At 35.6% G+C, this 19648-nt stretch overlaps 1 long non-coding RNA gene across 3 annotated transcripts in view; it reads left to right on the top strand.

Annotated features, from left to right (window-relative positions):
- Window positions 1–6434, top strand: part of LOC149791914 (uncharacterized) — a 42894-nt gene extending 36460 nt beyond the window's left edge. For 2 of the 3 annotated variants that reach the window (XR_016423228.1, XR_016423229.1), the window contains exon 2: window positions 5804–6434. This is a non-coding gene — a long non-coding RNA (uncharacterized LOC149791914). Of the gene's footprint in view, window positions 1–1418; window positions 2280–5803 lie in introns of those variants that run through there. The other variant, XR_016423230.1, reaches the window with a different exon arrangement.
- Window positions 6435–19648: the final 13214 nt, after the last annotated feature.

Raw genomic sequence — 19648 nt, 5'->3', positions numbered from 1 at the left:
AATCGAAATTACAGTATTTTAAATTATATCCAAATAATCCTAGAAGTTCTATCACAAGTCCAAAAGAATGGAGTGTTCCAAATTAATTCCAGGTCTTGAATGTTTTGATGTACAAATAACATTGAATGTGCTGAAGTGCCAACATTCTTGATGTATTACAATGACATTGTTCAAAGCGTCTTTGAATGAATTAACACTAATCCCAAAAGAGTGTTATGTCCAAACAGTCATATGAACACTTTGTCATTCCTATAAATAATTTGAATAAATGAATCCTCTCAAATAAAATCTAAGCACAACATACGTCTGCAGATTGAAAATAAAATAAGGACGGTGTTAAAAATTGGAATATGACTGATCGTTTACCTCTCCTTACATGCATTCCAATGACTCTATTACGAAAATTATCCACACGTGACACATATCGAAATACCTCCCTACTTTATTTTTTATCGCAATCCATCTATTTATCTATCTGTCTGTCTGTTTGTCCGTTCGCCTGTCTATCTATTTATCATGTTCTATTGATAGATAGATAGATAGATAGATAGATAGACTGGCTAAATCTATTAGGCATATTAGTCTTTTTGCGTTGCTTACATATCCGTACCAGTCTTGAAATGGGTAAACATAAAATAGACTACATATTGGAGGCAGTGATTGGTTGATAATGGAAAGTAAAAGTTTGGTAAAAGGCATATTTTGAGAGTTTTGTCCTATTTGTAACTGTACAAAATAGAGACAATGTTTCTTGACTGGATTTCAGTCCTTCTACATACCTGATGCTGGAGTATTCATTACTGAAACTAACACCCGATTCTTTCGGCGCGGAATTTACAACACGCATTATGATCACGTGATGATTATACAGCTGCCGCGATTCATATGGTTTCCCCACACAGACTCTTGCGTCACGAATGGTCTATACTTAGAAATATAGGTCTGATAATGAGCATCAAAAATTAAAAGTTACTGAATTTTTAATACAGTGTTGTTTCCATAGGTTCGCTATGGGAGCCGAACTAGTACCGTGAGTTCTACAGTCTAGCTATTAGTTATTGATAATTTCGCCATGAAATCACCTCTGGCATTCAACTAATCAAACACCGATGTCTGACTCATTCGAGTAGGTGATTGACAGTTTTTATTCTTTTAGACCTTTGTCCTTGATAAGGAAGAAAATCCTTCTAACCTGCTATTTTTTTTATATATATTTAAAGCTAAATATTTATAACCAATAACATGTTGAAATGTATTGCCAAGATTTCCACTATTCAAACCGAGCAATTTTATGATGACAAAATTAGACACTTGTAAGGAAGGATTAGACCTGAATAAACCAAATGTTTTCACATACATCAATACAAGCTAGTAACAAAGATTACTGCTGAGATACCTAGTTCTTCCCTTACTTTATTGTCATAATGGTATCTAGGTAGTTACGAGATATTACGGTACCAGTGATTAAGGGCAGCTAAAGGCGTCGGTTTGTTTTGGCTGACTTTCACAAATTATTGGCTCGATCACGCTAAGAATATGGAGGATTTGGGTCTGCATTAAAGACACACCGAAGCAGTCCACCAGGTTTGGCACGAGAGGTGGCATAAGGCGTTAATGCTCGAGCGATTTTTATACGCCCTCTGTAAGGTTCCGTATTATGTTGTGATGTCGACCATCCGTCTATATGTATGTCATCAATTTAGTTTCGACAAGATAACTTGATTTGTTCACCCTTCACAATCCGCAAATGCTATGGATGACTTGCTCTTGATATAAGGAAGAATTCCGTCAATTTCAGCTCAGAACCTCAAAGGTCAAAATCAATGTGACTGAACAGTGAAACTAGTCTCTGCACAGTAACTAAAGTTCTCTATATCATCTGTAATTATCACACGTTGTGGATAGATTGCACTTGGGATATGGAAATAGGAAAGATAACTGACTGAAAGAACAAACTGATTAAGTCAAACATTACAGTTATATACACAGAGGACTCTTACACGCGCTCTGAGCCGTTCCCGGCACTCTTGTTACAAAATGTCAGCCCTTTGTAGTGAAAATGGTGCTCGTAAAAGATTAATGTTACCAGTACTGTTACTAACAGTACTGGTCATGGTAAGGTAGTATTATAACAATGTTTTGTACACCAACTTAAACGAAGGAAAACTGAAGATCTGCACGACAGGGCCAACATCCTACACTAACACGTGTAATATGAAAAAACTATTCGGCCATGGAACAACAGAATCTTCTCCTTTTTGTGACCTTTGTCTTTACAGGTAGCAATTGTTTACATTAGTATAAAATCGCTTCATGGAAAAATTGTCAGATAACCTTAAACAGAACACTTTCATTTGTACTAAGCATCACTATCGACCTTAGGTTATGTAAGATAAAATGTTGAAAATTCAGTTTACCATGCTTTAAATAGGAACTGTCGTCAGTCATCATTCTTATTCTCCTCCCCAACCCTCTTTCTCTCATGTAATCTAGCTACCTCTAAAAAGCACAGATGAAATTCACCTAACTTAATGTGTATAATGTATTTTTGTCTGTAATGATGGTACACTAGTCTACTTTTTGAGAACTATATTCAATGAAGTCTTGAGAAAAGTAAGACAACTAGATATTGTTAGCTGCTGGAATGATGAGACGGAAGAAGTACTCACATAATGTACATGAACTGCCTTTCAATGTTCTTACTTTTTAATAGATTATATTTGCTTTTAACCAATTAAATTAGTCAAAGAGAACAGCGTTGTCTTTGGAATATCAGAAATACGGCCGTTCATGTCGATGCCCCTTTTTAATTACCATAGTAAATATGAATGTATTTATGTATGATTACATGTATTTATGTATGAGTACATGTATGTATGTATGTATGTATGTATGTATGTATGTATGTATGTATGTATGTATGTATGTATGTATGTTGCTGTTGTTCTAGGGTTTAACGCGTTAAACCCTAGAACACACGATAGGCTATGCATGGCGGCCAGTATTAATGGTGGAGGAAGAACCCGGGAAAACCCCGAGAAGAACCACCGACCCACGATAAGCTACTGGCAAGCTTTCTCACATACCCACATTGGCCGAATCCTGGACTCGAACCCACGCAGACAATGGTGAGATGGCAGAGATCCGTAACGGAGAGCGCTTTAGACCACTCGGCCATTCGGGGCCCCTTGTATGTATGTATGTATGTATGTATGTATGTATGTATGTATGTATGTATGTATGTATGTATGTATGTATGTATGTGCGTGTGTGCGTGCGTGCGTATGTATGTATGCATGAATGTATGTATGTATGTACATGTATGTATGTATGTATGTATGTATGCCTGCGTGCGTGCGTGCGTGCGTGCGTGTGTATGTATGTATGTACATGTATGTATGTATGTACATGTATGTATGTACATGTATGTATGTATGTATGTATGTATGTATGTATGCATGCATCCATGTATGTATGTATGTACATGTATGTATGTATTTATGTATGTATGTATGTATGTATATATATATATATGTATGTATGCATCTATATATGTATGTATGGATGGATGGATGTATGTATGTATGTATCTACATCATGCATGCATGCATGGATCGATCGATGCATGCATATATTCTATTTTTTGACTTATCGTTGAGTATCATATGATAGTTTGCTATACAAATTGTAAACTATTAGAAACTATCTGAAGCATTTATTTATATATCTAACATTTTCATCGAAAGACCATCATTATATTGTCATAATAATGTATATTGGTGCATTAACGGTCGTGAAGAAATTGCGTCCTTTTGAATGTCATTGTTAGATCAAGGACACAACATCATCAAACCAATGACACGTGGAGTTTGTAGCACATTTTAGGAAATTCATCAGTGTGTAGATTTTGGTACAAGTGACTGTCTTCGATAATTTCAGTGTGTCTTATTAACCAAGATTATAATGTTGCATTTATCAGAAAACTGAATTTAATTGCCAACTATTATTTTAAACTCGTCCAGCATAAAGCGTAAATCTGCCAGTATCACTTCAAAGTCAGTCCTTGGGTTCACCACGCTGCTTATTTTATGAGAGACCAAAATTCACTTGAGTAATAAGAATCCACTTGAAACTCTTGTTTATATTAGAGCTCTTAATTGTCAATATTTGACAGTTGCCATACTCATCCATGGGACATATTCCATAGAGCATTCGTTTTGTTAACATTTTGATATGGGCGTACTCTTTTTTGACAAATAAAACGTACAGGTCTCTCTCTCTCTCTCTCTCTCTCTCTCTCATAGAACAGGGTGAGAGTTAGAACATGTCCTTACTGACTTGCGCCTGATAAGAAGACAGAAGAAGGGCAATAAACCGAGATAAAACACTTGAGAAAAACTCCACCCTTACATCGATAGCGTTCAGGTCACAGCGGAGAAAGGAGGCCATGGATTATATTTCGCCATAAAACCATAAATGCCACTCATTTCATTTTTGAATATCTGGATGGTTCCATTACTGAGGCAAGGGTTCTCTAGGTTTAAGTTATCGAGTGCATGTGATAAACGGTACGGTTATTCTACAAGAAGCTCTCGCAATTCGAGAGTTTTTTAAACGTATTTTTATAGGAAAGCGTCAAATCAGCACGGTCATGGCTATGTAGTGCCGCGTGTAATCAGGTATCATTATAGACCTTCTCAGGTGGAGCCCCATCACTGGAAGCGTCAAAATGCAAAAGGGTGTCTCATACGACACGTAGGAGGAGTACTGGATCTATTATATGGAATCAGGTCACAATTAGTACTTCCAGTTCAGTACCCACGAAATAAATATTCAGACAGATTACTTGCATTTAACTTTGTACAACTGATCTTAACATGGTTACAAATCCCTCATTAACAAATATCCATGTATTTTAGAATGTTTGGGATCAAAAGTTCACATTCAGCACATCATATAGGCTGACATTGTACCTATAGTGAATCTGTAAGGCACATTTCTGGCTGTGTGCACTGAAAATATCCCACAATGTTATTTTTATCATGAATATGCCTATGTATGGTAACATATTTCAATTTAGTACTTTGACAGAGTGCGGCATTGTAGCATCAGCTGATATCTGATTCCATTGAATCAATGAGGTTAATAATTGGCAAGCAACACTCTTAGAAATACACTATAAATGTTCAAATAGATCATTTGAATTATGTTTGCACATTAGATCTTAACAAGTACATTGTATATGTCCCACATATGCAAATTTCCATTCTTGTTTACAAGATTTGGGGACCAGAATTCCACATTGGGTTGATGATATAGCATTTATTTGATTGGTACCTATAGTTGATATGTGTGGCCACATGTGGCTGTACTCACTTCCAATATCCAAAGTTGTTATTCCCCATATGAATAAGATTGCTTTAAGTAATATATTTTAATTTAGTACATTGTCACTTGACTTTCCTCTATACTGGTTTGTACTAATGTTTGCACCAATGATCGAACCTCACCTCCCCAACATTGCCTTAAACTTTATGATACATAGTCTACCTGATTAGTTATTTAACCTGTAAATGGCTAAATATGCTTCTAGAAACCTCATATATTTTTAGGATGAATTTATCACTTTATTACATGGCCATTGCTTCACATATCTGAGTGTCACTCTGTCAAGTTTAATATTTTTTCCCATGCTTACAACCTTAATGTCATTTTGAAATCACCATATCTAACACATTTTAACTTCATTGACCTAGATCTTACTGTTTTCTAGAACTAAGTGAAACATATTGTATCTTTTCAGGTCTAGCCAGGTATCTGGAACAAAGTGTTAGAGTTGGATCAGCTTGGAAGATCTCTAGTAGTCCGGTGGTGATATGAAGGTTTCATAAGGTCATGTGCCATAAGTGACCAATATTAGTTCACACTGATATATAGCACGTCAAAGACATGACTTAGGTCTTCATGAGAGAGATTTGCGCCATTTTTCAGTACGGTGGAGCCTTCCTAGAAACCATTTTCCTATCCCATTGTCACCTTTTATAGTTATCGACATTGAAATGGAATGCATGTTTGCTATAAAACATGGTAGTGGTCCCATCAGAACTTTAAATCTGAGTGCGCTATTAGCTATACAAACATCTGCCTATGTATCTGACACAGTAAATGTGGAACATAGCACCTGCCATTGTTTATTTAGTGTGTACACCTATATGCATCTGGACAGGCATATTGCGGTTTGCTGCCAAAATCACTATGAGCCATGTTACCTCACTACCCCTGGGAAAAATGTTATCAGTTGTACAAACCAGAACTACCGTTTGTTTTAAATAGCATTCATTAGTCAACTGTGTTGTCTAAAATTTGTCAAATTGAGTTCTACAACTTGTATGAAAATTTGATTTTTCAATAAAATTTAATTTTTAAAATTTAAATGTTTATTTAAATTGCCATTTCAATTTAATTTATCAATATTTTTAAATTTCAAACATATTTTCATACAGACAGGCCTTATCTTGTATTACAATTAAGGTTTCTCAACAGCAATTGGACCAAAATTTGCACCCTATGGAACACCAGCACAAAACGCTTTCTGACAGGTTTCACATGTTTTGTTTGCAAAGAAATTCAAAAAGACTTCATGTATAAAGTTGAAATAGATGTGACATGGAAATATAAAAGTTTGACTAAAATTGGCATAAAAAATGGGACCTGTCAGGAATCAGGTCACAATTAGTACTTCCAGTTCAGTACCCACGAATGTAGTTCCAGTCATTTTTAGAACATTTTCTCCTCTCATTTTGGTGGTGATATAAGAGTTATATTTATGCATATTTGGTAGGGATTTAAAGTTAATTGTTTATTCTTGAGAATATGATCTCAGGGTGTGGTTTTCATTGTGTATTTTGGCGACAGTGCACAGTGAGTAATAAGGCCTTGGTGATGATCTGGAAGTGAAATCTGTGTTCTGTTTACATGCTGCTCTGTTGGCAGTCCAGCCTCTCAAACAAAATGCATGTCAACCATTGACAAGAACTTCACCGCGAAGTCATATTTGAAGATATTTTAGATTAACATATGATTTGTATTGATTGTCACACAGTTGAAAGGTCAGTATTGAGAAACAAATGTAGAGAACATATAGTAAAATTGATTGTATTCTACGTCCATACATTCCGCAACACGCAATGGGGGGTGGGGTTTAGAGTAGGTATTATTAAAAGTAATTGTTCGAGAACACACGTGTCATCTAAATCTGATAATCAAACATGAAAATCAATTTTTCAGAATGTTCCAATAATCCCAGTATACGTTGACATGTAAGGTCAAATATATCAACGTGATTTTGTTCAATCACCTCAAATTGATTTCCTTTTTTTTCTTAATTGGTCCGATTCACTTTGACTGGATTCTGATCAGTGCGGGCGGATGGTGGGTGAAGGTTGGTGGGTGGAGGTTGGTGAGTGGATTGTTTGGGCTTGGGGATACTAGTTAACGTGTTATGTTTCGTAGTGCATCCACTAATTTCATTAACAGTTGTAATTCAAATTAGTTTTTTATATTAGGATACATATATTTTTCTAAATAGACATTCTTTTAGTTGTTTTTTTACTCTGCTGAAATTGTCATTTTTAGGGCCTGCTATGGCAAACAAATCTTTCGGTCAAGAGAATGGATCATTTAGTCACTATATACACGTTTTGACCACCCATCCATGACACTTTCATATATTACTAAATTTTGTTTCCTATTTTAAAATTTCCTTTAAAACGTACATCAAAATGTGTTCATCATTTAAATTAGTGTCATTTTCTTTTTGCCTTTATCTTTAATTGTATACACATTTTACGGAATTTTCACAGCTTTGTCATTTATGATGTATGTTATAGTACTTCATGTTTACGTTTATTTGGACGTGGTTACCTTCCTGAAATGTTTTGTGGAATTTGCAAATCATCACTAAGTTGGCAGGGGACAGTTTCGTAAATCGTCCCTTAATTTAAGAATATGATGTGCGTTTTTGAGCTATTGTTTTGTAATAGTTAAAGGTATAGAGATATTTGTAAATTTGGTTGTTCTGGCTTGTGTTGTTCTTGAAACTGATGTTAGGCATGTACACCTCATGTATTCACTGCGCAGTATGTAGCCAGTGAAATGCCAATAGTCGTCTAGGAAGCAGAGCTAGCCACTTATAACAGTAGACACGTTGGTTCAAAGCACGTGGAATATCTCAAAAATTGCCTGGATGACAACTATTTTGAACTGCATTAAGCTATTAAGTACACAATGTTTTCGAAATTATCACCCAGGGAAAGGGCCTGTGTTTGCACTGTGAGCATCATGTGTTCTCAAAAATGGCCTTCAGGCATGGAAAATGCTTGTACTGTAGAAATCTGTAGGTGAGGTGTATCTACCTTCTATTCAATAAATTCCCATTGACTTATCAGGTCAAGTGAATGCTATTCTTATGGCTGGATTTATAGAAAAATACGGACCTTTTGACTTTACTCATGTATTTTAGCTTTTTTTTTTTAAAATGAATTTTATATTAGGCAGCTAATAATTAATATTAAATATTAAATTTGTGCACAAAAACTGTCCCTTGCACACTAATTGGGAATCCGCGACAAGTCCCCAAAATAGATTTGAATTATACTATCTGAAGATATCGCCATAATGATCAGTCTTTCGCGGGAAGCCAACGAATTGACTTACGCAATTTACAGGTTTACATCTATCTTTTAAATTTGTCATGATTGGAACATGAAAGGAAAGGCTTATAAAATGACTATTCCAGTTTTACGGTGGATACATCGCATCTACTTTAGACAGATTGTAATGATATCCACATTGTATCTATTTTTTAAACAGTGTCCATATTTTCCACATTTTCTTCGCAATCTGTTTTTTTTTTATATAAACAAATTGAAATAAAAATCATAATTAGGTCCAAGTCAAGTGAATAAAGGCGATATAAGAAATTTAGTAATCGGGATGTAAATTCCACCGTCATTACCAGAAAAATCGGCAGCAGCAGTTGCAGTAGTAACGGCAATATTTGATATTGGTTTGAAGAAGTAGCCGCTAAGTCTCAAGTGGGAAATACACTGATATTCTTCTGCATGCCCGTCTGTCCTTTAAGCTGATTATGAAACAAAATCTATGGGAAAGAATTAGACAGAATTGAACTTATAAAGGTCTTGAGAGAGTCAGTCTCTTTGACTCTTGGATAGATGTCGTAGTTATAGTAGCACTAATTAAACACCAGTAAGCTTACATGGAATAATCCTCAGCTACTTATAAGACTTTGTACTAATATTATTTCTAAATGTAGAACGAGTCCTTCTCTGCTTTTTTACTGATCTGAATTTCTGCAAGAGCACTTTAACTTGCACTGGTTCAAATCACACAACTTCTGTTGGCATAATCTGCATACATGGAAACAGTCAAGACTGAACGTATCTTACTGCAGTCCCTAAAGCCAAAACATTGTTTTTTATTTTGTTATTGTTATTTCTTAATTTTAACTTTTCTGTCAACAAATGGTCTCTAAAGAATGTTATTGCGCGCGCGCGCGCGCACACACACACACACGCACACACACACACACACACAAAACACCACACACACAACACACACACACACACACACACACACACACACATACATACATACATACATACATATAAATAATATATATATATATATATATATATATATATATATATATATATATATATATATATATATATATATATATATATATATATATATATATATATACACATACATAAATAAATATCGGATAATCGTGTTAGATTAAAACAATTCTAATAAAAATGGCGATTGATCTGCGTCCTTTTTACCACAAGAACTGTGAAGGTCAATTTTGAAATAAACGCTGAATATATTTTGAATTATAAAATCTGTACGTCACCGAAACACTATATTCTTCTGAGGCAACTAAATTTTGTGTCGTGCTGATGTTAAACAAAGTCATGAAAACTAATGTTTTGCACTCTGTAACAATTCGTATAATATTCCATAAAAGTATATATTCGCGGCGTTGTCATTTCACATGCTTGATCTTCCCGCTATCTCGAGCAACAAAATAGCACTGGAATAGGTATTCCCTTAAAATATACATGACAATTTCTAGAAATTATGCTAAACTTTTAATGTTCTTCGTAAGTGAAATAAGCTTTCAGTGTAATCAGGAGGAACGACAATTTGCACCGTGTTCTTGCCGATTATTAGTGAGCAAACACTATAATTACATTGCTGAGTCCTGTCTCCCCCCCCCCCCACAAAACCTCTAAAGGAAAACGGAAAAGAAACTTGAACGTCGTAAGGCTTTTTGAGTTTTACATACTTGAACCATATCCGTAAGAATGATTTGCAAGTGATGGCTCAGAGAGAGAGAGAGAGAGAGAGAGAGAGAAGGGGGTGGGGTGGGAGATTGACATACATACATACATACATACATGCATGCATACACATACACACATACGCACATACATACATTCAGTCCCGGCCGAGTAATACCAAAGACTTACAAAAATGTTACTAACAGCTGCCTCGCTTGACGCTCAGCATTAAGAGGTTAGTGTTATGACTGGTCGGCCTGGTGTCAGGATAATGTGACTGGATGGGACATCATGCTACATGTCTGCTGCATGATTGCCCCAGTGCTAGACATTGCTATATACTGTCACAATGCAGACTTCGTAGCGATATGACTGAAAAATTGTTAAAGCTACGTTAAAAATCCGAATCACACACACACACACACATAAATACATGCATGCATGCGTGCGTGCGTCCGTCCGTCCGTACGCACGCACGCACGCACATGCATACATACATACATACATAGGACGGACAGAAAGTAGTTATTCGGTATTCTAGAGTTTTAATAAAACAGAGATGAAATAAAGAAGTAACATATCAAATGAACAAACAAAGGACACATTTAAAGTTAATTACCTTTCGAAAGATTCTAAATAGTTCCAAATCATGATTAACTCTGAATCCGTTAAGTTTCAAAACACAACACCCCTCGTTACTGCATGGAACAGTCCTGTATGTTTATGACTTAGTGCATGCCGATGCCTGTCGCGGCCTAAACATTATGGAGGCCCTCTACTGTACTTCCGCCATTAATTGTCCCAAATGTCATAGATCATACGTGAGATTAGCATTCGCATGAAGCCATCTTAGGAGTAGTTCCAATTAGGAGTTTGAACTTGTTCTGTCAGATATGGCTTTTTGATGCTTCATTTATTATTATGTTCGCTGTATCCAATAAAGAACACGTTGTTATAATTTTTGCTACTTCAAAGGAAGGAAACATTTAAATATAGGTATACATATTTGATAAGGTCCAAGAATTAATCATCGAGTTCCATCATATGATCCAATTTAGGAGGTGACCGTGAAATAAATAACACATTTGTAAATTTTCAATATTTTTACTTTACAACTGTATGAGGACTTTTATGAAAGAAGAATATTAAAGAAGAATAGTATTTAGCGCAGGTTGATGTAGTTCTCTATATACGAATGGTCATTAAATCTGGACCCACTTTAAAGCTATTCAGGGATATACTATTATTATTAATTATAACTTTCAAGGTTATTAAAGGTTTCGCAGAATAGGATAATTGTAATCAAGTCAAAACATTAAGCTGAGACAGAAACACAGAATGTAATTCTCTGCTGTGGAGAATTATATTTTGAACTAGTTTTCTTCACATGGCACAACTTGGAGGCAGAGTGAGAATATGTCACAATCGGAATATTGCCGGCTTTTTCTGTTGCAGCGTATGTTGTGCACTCTGCCATAGGCAAATTACCAGATCCATCAAATTTATGTGTAATCTTACAACAATATCTAAGTTTATTTCTCAACGTAACGGAAATGGCTTTGAGATGTTTCGATTCCTGCTGCTCTTTCCACCATTGGTCACCTCTTACGACGATATTGGCCGATGAGAACGTCTTTTTTTTAGCACATTTATACATATTTACGGTTAGTGATAATACATTCTCAGTGACTGGATTGGTTTAAAGGCTGAAACTTGATTGGTCGGTTGTGAGATTATTAGAGCATGGTACTCAAATGTTTGCCAGTCAGTTTTCCATGCAACCTGTGTCTAAAAAGGTGGGATAATTTCCATTTAAACTGAGCAGTAACATACTAACCTGGAGGGGGGGGGGGGCAGACGGAAAAGTCGCGCCGAGCGCCAGAGGTCTTGGGGCGCCAAAACTTCTTTGAGCTATCATTGTTGCCTCGGGCGCCATTTACTTTTAGTTCACCAATGGGGTCGAGATCAATTCTTGAATGTTGTTTATAACTGACGCGAATTGAAATCGACAAGAATGTCAAAACATGGTTTTACAAAGTTTTTATTTGTCCATCGTCAGGGATCGTCTATCCGTTTCTATTCTTGGCACACTTAGACAAAACACTATCTCCCGCTTTCATTATTCGATTGTATGCAGCTGAATGAAACGTATTCAGACGGATTGCTCTATATATTTACCTGGGAAGTTAATTTTGAACAACAGTAGCTATCACCACAGAAAACAATAAATGTCACATGTAAATGTTTCTTCTTTAAATCATTCATATACGTTTTTCTTTGAATTAAGGCATAAGAACATCATGGAATTCACCATATTGCAAACTCAGTGGGCCAAGTATTGAGAACTCTTCTTTGAAAAATAATTTTGCTTGATATCGACTATAAATCTTCGCTCGGAAAAAAGCATCTGCTCAAACACTGTTTTGGCTCGGTAAATATGTCATGAATTGATGTGGAACAAAGTGGATTGACTAAACTAGGCAAGCGAAAATAACCAACATTGTAAATATTTCTCCGTATTTTTCTATGCATGACTTTATGTCCTGCTCATCCATTCAGATGCAAGTAGAATTGTTATATAAAGTTAAATTGTATAGCGTGATTGTCGATAATTGAGGGTAGGAGTTCGGGCGTACCAACTAAATTTTTTTTTTTTTTTTTTTTTTTTTTGTAAACAACATATTACGAAACTAATTGTAGATTATATTTTACGATATTTACTATTCGTAGATAAAGATATTTTCGTGGATTTTAGTTCAGGACATTGGTTGTCCCCTCGGGAATTCGTGGTTTACCTGATGCTTGCCATAAAATTAACTAACGTTTTAGTAGTAAACCTAATTTTGTTTAGAACTTAGAATGTTCTGGAAATAAACTTTGGATCATCATCCTGGCCCTATTGTTGTGCCTTAGGTTTTTATATTAAGAATGTTAGCATCAGAATTATTCATTCCTAGTATGTTCACTTAGTTGCGAGAGCTCTATACAAGGTTTGATGGTAAAAGTCCCAGAAGTAATATTGTATCTTCCAAACAAAGCAATCTTGCTTCGTTGAAAATTGAAAACGTCCAGTTTAGTAACATAATATTGTCTACGTCATCTATGTAGACGTTTTGGCAAAATGGCAGATGAGTCATGTTTCAAACAGAGTTACTATAATATTTATGCAAACTTGGAAAATCCTTTACACAAATGAAAACTGAAATGGATGAAGTTTATGGACCTAAAGCATTTGATAAACATTCAATCAATAAATGAATGAAAATTTTCAGTGATGTTATAGAGACTTTGAAAGATGTTGTACGAGAAGGCTGGCTAATGGCATCTCTTTCAAAACAACTAATCGATTCTGTAGAACTTTGTGTGAATAATGTGTGCTTTACTTTCAAAGAGATAGCAAACAATTTGGATATTTCAAACAGAGATGCAGATGAAATTCAGACAAAGGAGTGCACAGGCTCTGTGCCCGTTGTGTGCCAGACTGCCTAATAAAGAACCAATTGGTTTAAGAGTATAACAGTCCAGTCAGCATGAAAATCCTTATGCAGGAAACACATGTTTGAAGACCTTACAAAACTTGGCATTTAAACTCTAAATTTTCCACCATTCTTATCAGATTTAGATCCTTGCGACTTCACGATTTTTTCTCTCTTCAAAATTGAAAGATTCATTAGGGGTAAATCATTACAGAGACGAATTAAGTGATGACGTCACGAATATTGTCATCTGGCGGGCTGTTGCACGAGTTTAAGACGTGTAATAAGATGGATGTTACTTTGAGAAAGACAGTTCAGAGTTAGACGACTTTTAAATGAACCTTCGTATGTTTACAGCGTTTTTCCACGATTCTGTACCTGTTGACATTTTCCTTGCAATGTATTCGGAACAATTAGATATAAATATCACAACAAGAAATACAAAATTTCAGAGCTCTTAAGACTAATTGTATGGATGCAGTTGTCAGAAGACACTATCTGAATGAGGCAGTTGTCACGAGACACTACCTGTATGGATGCAGTTGTCGCGAGACACTCTCTGTATGGATCCGGTAGGTCTTTTGATAAGACTTTGTTGAAGAGTGAATACTCTTTATATGACATTTCTATATGACATTTCTATATAACATTTTTATATAAAACTTCTGGATATCATGCAACATTTTAGACATTCTATAACATTTTGTCTCAGCTGAAATAATGTGGCCTTGACATATTTAGAATGATGTTTTCAACCACGATAATATGACGTAGATTTCAAACACCCGTTTACATAATGTGGAACTTTGGATGATAAGAATAATATATATCTCCCATTAATGCATATCTAAAAATGTTCTTTGACTTCAACGTATATTAAAGTACTAATTTCAGGACAATATTATACAAAGCATCACTTTGCCCAATTAGGCTTTCATCATATATTTCCATTTGGATTAGTGAACTTCTCAGCGATATCATGGTGTCAGTGATATCATGGAATCAGTGATATCATGGTCTAAGTTTACATATGGGATATTACCCTAAGTTATCTTGGAAAATGATTTTGTTTCGGTAGATAACTCAAGACGCATCGGACGTTTCATTATATAGCTTATTCTATAGACAGTATCGCAGTTGTGTCATGGTCACGTGCGGGTTTCAGGTCTGGTTGTCAGAAAAACCATATTTGACGACTAACTGCGATTTTGTCGAAAGAATTGTATCTCTCCTTTTATATCCATCATTCATTCTGATCACGATTAAATCCTTAGTTCATAGTCGATCAAACTGATTCTGAAACGGACGACGACGTTTATTTTGTAGTCGTCTATGTTCTTCCATCATATTCAAGGTTTTATACTAAATACGAAATTAATATGTTTGCATCCTAGGTTATTATCATGTGTACTTGGGATAAATATGACTTTTTAATGGGAGACTGTAATGTCAGAGCATTCAACATCAGTGATTAATTGGATCAATATGAGTTCATTTTCAAACACTTCTTGGCGATTACTATGTTTTTCAACGATAATTCTCAAAGAAAAGAGCAACATTAGACCAGGAAATTATTACTACTGTGAAAATACTGATATACATATGTGATACATAGTAATATTATTATACTAAATGGATGATCTGGTGACAATTATGGTTCTATAACTTTCCGAAATTAATATATAAACAGAGATTACCCAGCCTCTAAGTCTCCCACCCGTCCCGCAAATCAAACTTAGCTTAAACAACCTCTAAACCCTACACCCCATCTCACCAGCCGCTGAACCCTATCCCCGTTAGCCAATTATCATCGTCATTATCGCGCAGATATTTGAGTGAAGACGACTATTTTTACATGTCCCGTAAGAGCTACTATAAACGTAGTACGCCAGCCATTGAACCTTGCATTTATTATCAACAATATTCACAGATAAAGAATTTGAAAGAAGAGAGTAATTCTCTATGATTTTTCTTGAGATATCATCATCATCATCATCTTTTTCTTCTTCTTCTTCATCTTGTTCTTCTTCATCATCATCATCATCATCATCATCATCATCATCATCATCTTCTTCTTCTTCTTCTTCTTCTTCTTATTATTATTATTATTATTATTATTATTTTTATTTTGCCGCTGATTCTCGTGCATTATGTAAAGTCCCCCTTCCCATTTACCACACACCTCTTTTTGGTTTTTGGTTCTTGCTGATACTGGTTCGTTCCCAGTAGGTGTTTCTTTCTGCTACTAACTCTCATGCTGCTGCTGACATGTACAATCATTTCCCTCACTACGAAGGAGTTGTTTATGTATACCAATCAAGAAACAAACACAAAAAAGACATTGTCGAAGTATAGGCAAAGGAAATTGTTTTCTTCTTCATTTGATTTATTACTAAAATAATGCACAATAATTATATTTCATAAATAAATATAAAAAATATATATGAATTATTTAGTACTGTTGATAATTATTCTGTGCTTTAGCTGCTGTCAAAAATATCCAGAAATTATTGATATTTTGGTCTGATATGCATTACATATAGTTCAATCGATAAATTCATGCTAAATTATGTATATAATCCAAATATGGACTCAAGAATCAATATCTTAAAATAAGTGAAACACATTAAATACTTTTATTACATAAGTATTATCAGATATCAACATTAAATAACTCAGTTCATAATCTTTGAATAGAAATCTATTAATTTTTTTAAATTTAAAAGCAGACTTTGAACACTGCATCGGTGCCAGATGTGAACTATGTATGGACTTCAGATTAAATTATCATAAACGTGTATTTTTTTATTTCTATCATAGGTATGCAAAAAAATTATATTGATTGTGGCATTACAATACCTCTTTTGGTTCAGCAACAGACAGGATTATGTCATAATCCAAGAAAATTGAATAGGTCCCCAACCAAGCAACTACAATAAAACAAAATATGGAACTTACATGTCAAATGCAAACTGTCATTCTAATTGGAACTAACATGCCAAATGGTTCAAATGGAAATTAACATGTCAAATGGAAACTAACAAGTGAAATGGAAACTAACGTGTCAAATGGAAACTACAATGCCAAAAGGGTCAAATGGAAATTAACATGTCAAATGGAAACTAACATGTCAAATGTAGCTGTTACTGCGAAAAGTTAAAGGTTATGAAGCGAAATTAATAAAATAGGAGAAATACAGCAAATGATATTTTAGAATCGCCTGTTACCGTTCGTAGAAGTAAATACCGTGGCCGAACAGATATGCTCATCCCCATGATGTGAATGCTGATGACAAAAGTTGTGTGGACAGCGCTGGGCATCAGGTTAAGTGCAATGATGTGGAAGTGATGTCCTTCCACTATATCCAGACCTGTCTCCAGACGTATTGACACTGTCGTGCCAATGGACTGAGACAGGCCCATATAAGAGAATGAAGGCTACTCTGTGCAAACGTCCCTCACATAACTCCAACTCACACACAAGTCATGACACTTCTCCCCTCCCACACCATCTGTTTTCTTCAAATCGTATGGCGACTAGTGTAGATACAGTAGAGACTGTAACTGCCGACCTGGACATAGGTGGCTCGTCGCGTTGGATCATCAGGAAAATCTTTAATTTGAAGATACTTCAAAGAGGAACAGAACACTTCAACATCATATTCAGTCAATAGTATTATATGAGCAAGGAGACAACTGATCGTCTGTCCCAAGTGGATATCAACAAATCACTTGCGGATCCTCCAATGCTGACTTGAAACTATGACAGAAATTGACCTGCTATACGATATACTAGCAGACATTTACAAAGAAACATGACACAGAAATTTGCATAACACTTCCAGGCAATGTGGACTAAGGTAACTATACCACAGGAGTACAAATATGCATCTATTAACTTGTGCAAGTAAATCTTCTTGCGCATTATATCGATCAAGGGATACTGTCGGAGAGTCCATGTGGCTTCAGAAAATGACGTGGGACCACATACATCGTGTTTACAGTACGTCAACTCCACTAGCAATGTCATGAACGACTCCAAACCCGTACACTGCATTGCAAGAAATGAAAAAAAAAAAAAAGCCTTTCCTGACTACTGTTCCCTGAATGCCAAATCTTAGTCTGACATGCCAAACAGTTCGACCATGTATATATCTTGTCACAATCAATATCAAGAAGACAGGAGTGATGCACCAACCTGCACCAGAAATGCAGTCCATATTGTCGATGAAAACCAAGACCAGAATTGCTAAAGCAAGTGTGTCACTTGGCCAACTATATGCAAATGTGGGGGAGCTTGCTATATGCTTGCTAAACCTGGACAATTTACATATGTTGTGCAAAGAAGCCGAATCATGGGCTGGCTGGGGAAACCGATGAAAATACGATATTGGGACAGGGACCCAGACACGAGGTTCTCACAGAGTCAGTCACTCCAATCATCAGCACTCGGATGTTGATAACGGAGAAGATGCGATGGACATGCCATAGAGGAATTGCAGTAAAGGAAATCACTGAACTGCAGTTCGTCTTCTATTGCTCAAACGAACAAAAATAGGCACCTCCTGTGAACTGTGATTTCTTGGCTGCCTGACATAGTCTATGAAACCAGTTTTTCTGATTTAGCCAGGTATTGGCAGTACAATGTTAATGTGAGTGCGATTCAGTGGTCGTTGTAGTATATTCAAGTGATTCGAATTTTCGTGTATGTAACAATGCTCTTCTTGGTCCGATCTTTCAAGGATGTAACAATGCTCTTCTTGACTCAAATTTTGGAGGATGTAACAATGCTCTTCTTGACTCAGATTTTGGAGGATGTAACAGTGCTCTTCTTGGTGCGAGTTTTCGAGGATGCAACCGTGCTCTTCTTCACTAGATTATTAATTAACTAATGGTCTTGGATTTTGGTTGTCAGGCCGGGTACTGACTGTTTACTATTTCGTAGAAGGCAGGGGTTAATACTTGGTGATGAGGGTGTATGGAGAAGTGGTTTGGTAAATTCTGTTTTTCTACTACTTCCCTTTAATGGCAAATACTATGATAAATCACTGAATCATGTACCATATTAATACTAGACACATGGTGAATGTTAACTGTGGTACACAGAAGATTAATACTAGGATTGTTTGTCTGTATTTCAGCATTTTCACCTGATTAACCTTTCATGAAAATATATATTCACTCAGTGTCGTTCACATACATTGCAGTAACTGTCTTTTGCACGCTACTGGAAGTGGCCTTCAGGTGCAGAACTCTTGCGTCAATATTCGTAGTGATGTGATGTTGTTTGTTATTAACGTGTTACAGTTCGAATTGATATTTAATTAAGAGTTATTTCCCTTTCAGTAGAACAACAACTTATCATATTGGTTGATAGTCTCACTGGAATGTTATTAGCGAAATTGAAAGACATTTATGCAGTAAACCTTCTAAATATTGCTTAGTTTCTATGTATATGTTAACACCAAATTGCTTCTGCTAATATGAGTACGATATATCATGTGTTGCTTTCTGAAAAGAAAAATTGCCATCATAGACTTTAATTTCTAAATTGTCACATTAAACACAGCCTATGCCAAAGTTAGCTATGTTTCCTATGCCGCTTTTACACACTTGCCTTGGCAGACACGATTCCTTTTGTATTAGAGTGACACACACAAAGGAGAAAAGAAAAACAGTTAAAAATAAACACATTCTTTAAGAATGTTCAATATGCAACATTATCGCGGCATCAGTGGCGTTATCGGTCATTTAGTTAAATCTTTCTTACGTTTTACTTGGTGGTGTAGGAACATGGTGCTTCATG

The sequence above is a fragment of the Sinohyriopsis cumingii genome, chromosome 9, assembly GCF_028554795.1.
Source record: "Sinohyriopsis cumingii isolate HCF-2022 chromosome 9, ASM2855479v2, whole genome shotgun sequence".
NCBI classification, from domain to species: domain Eukaryota; kingdom Metazoa; phylum Mollusca; class Bivalvia; order Unionida; family Unionidae; genus Sinohyriopsis; species Sinohyriopsis cumingii.
This window is presented reverse-complemented; position numbering and strand designations above follow the sequence as displayed.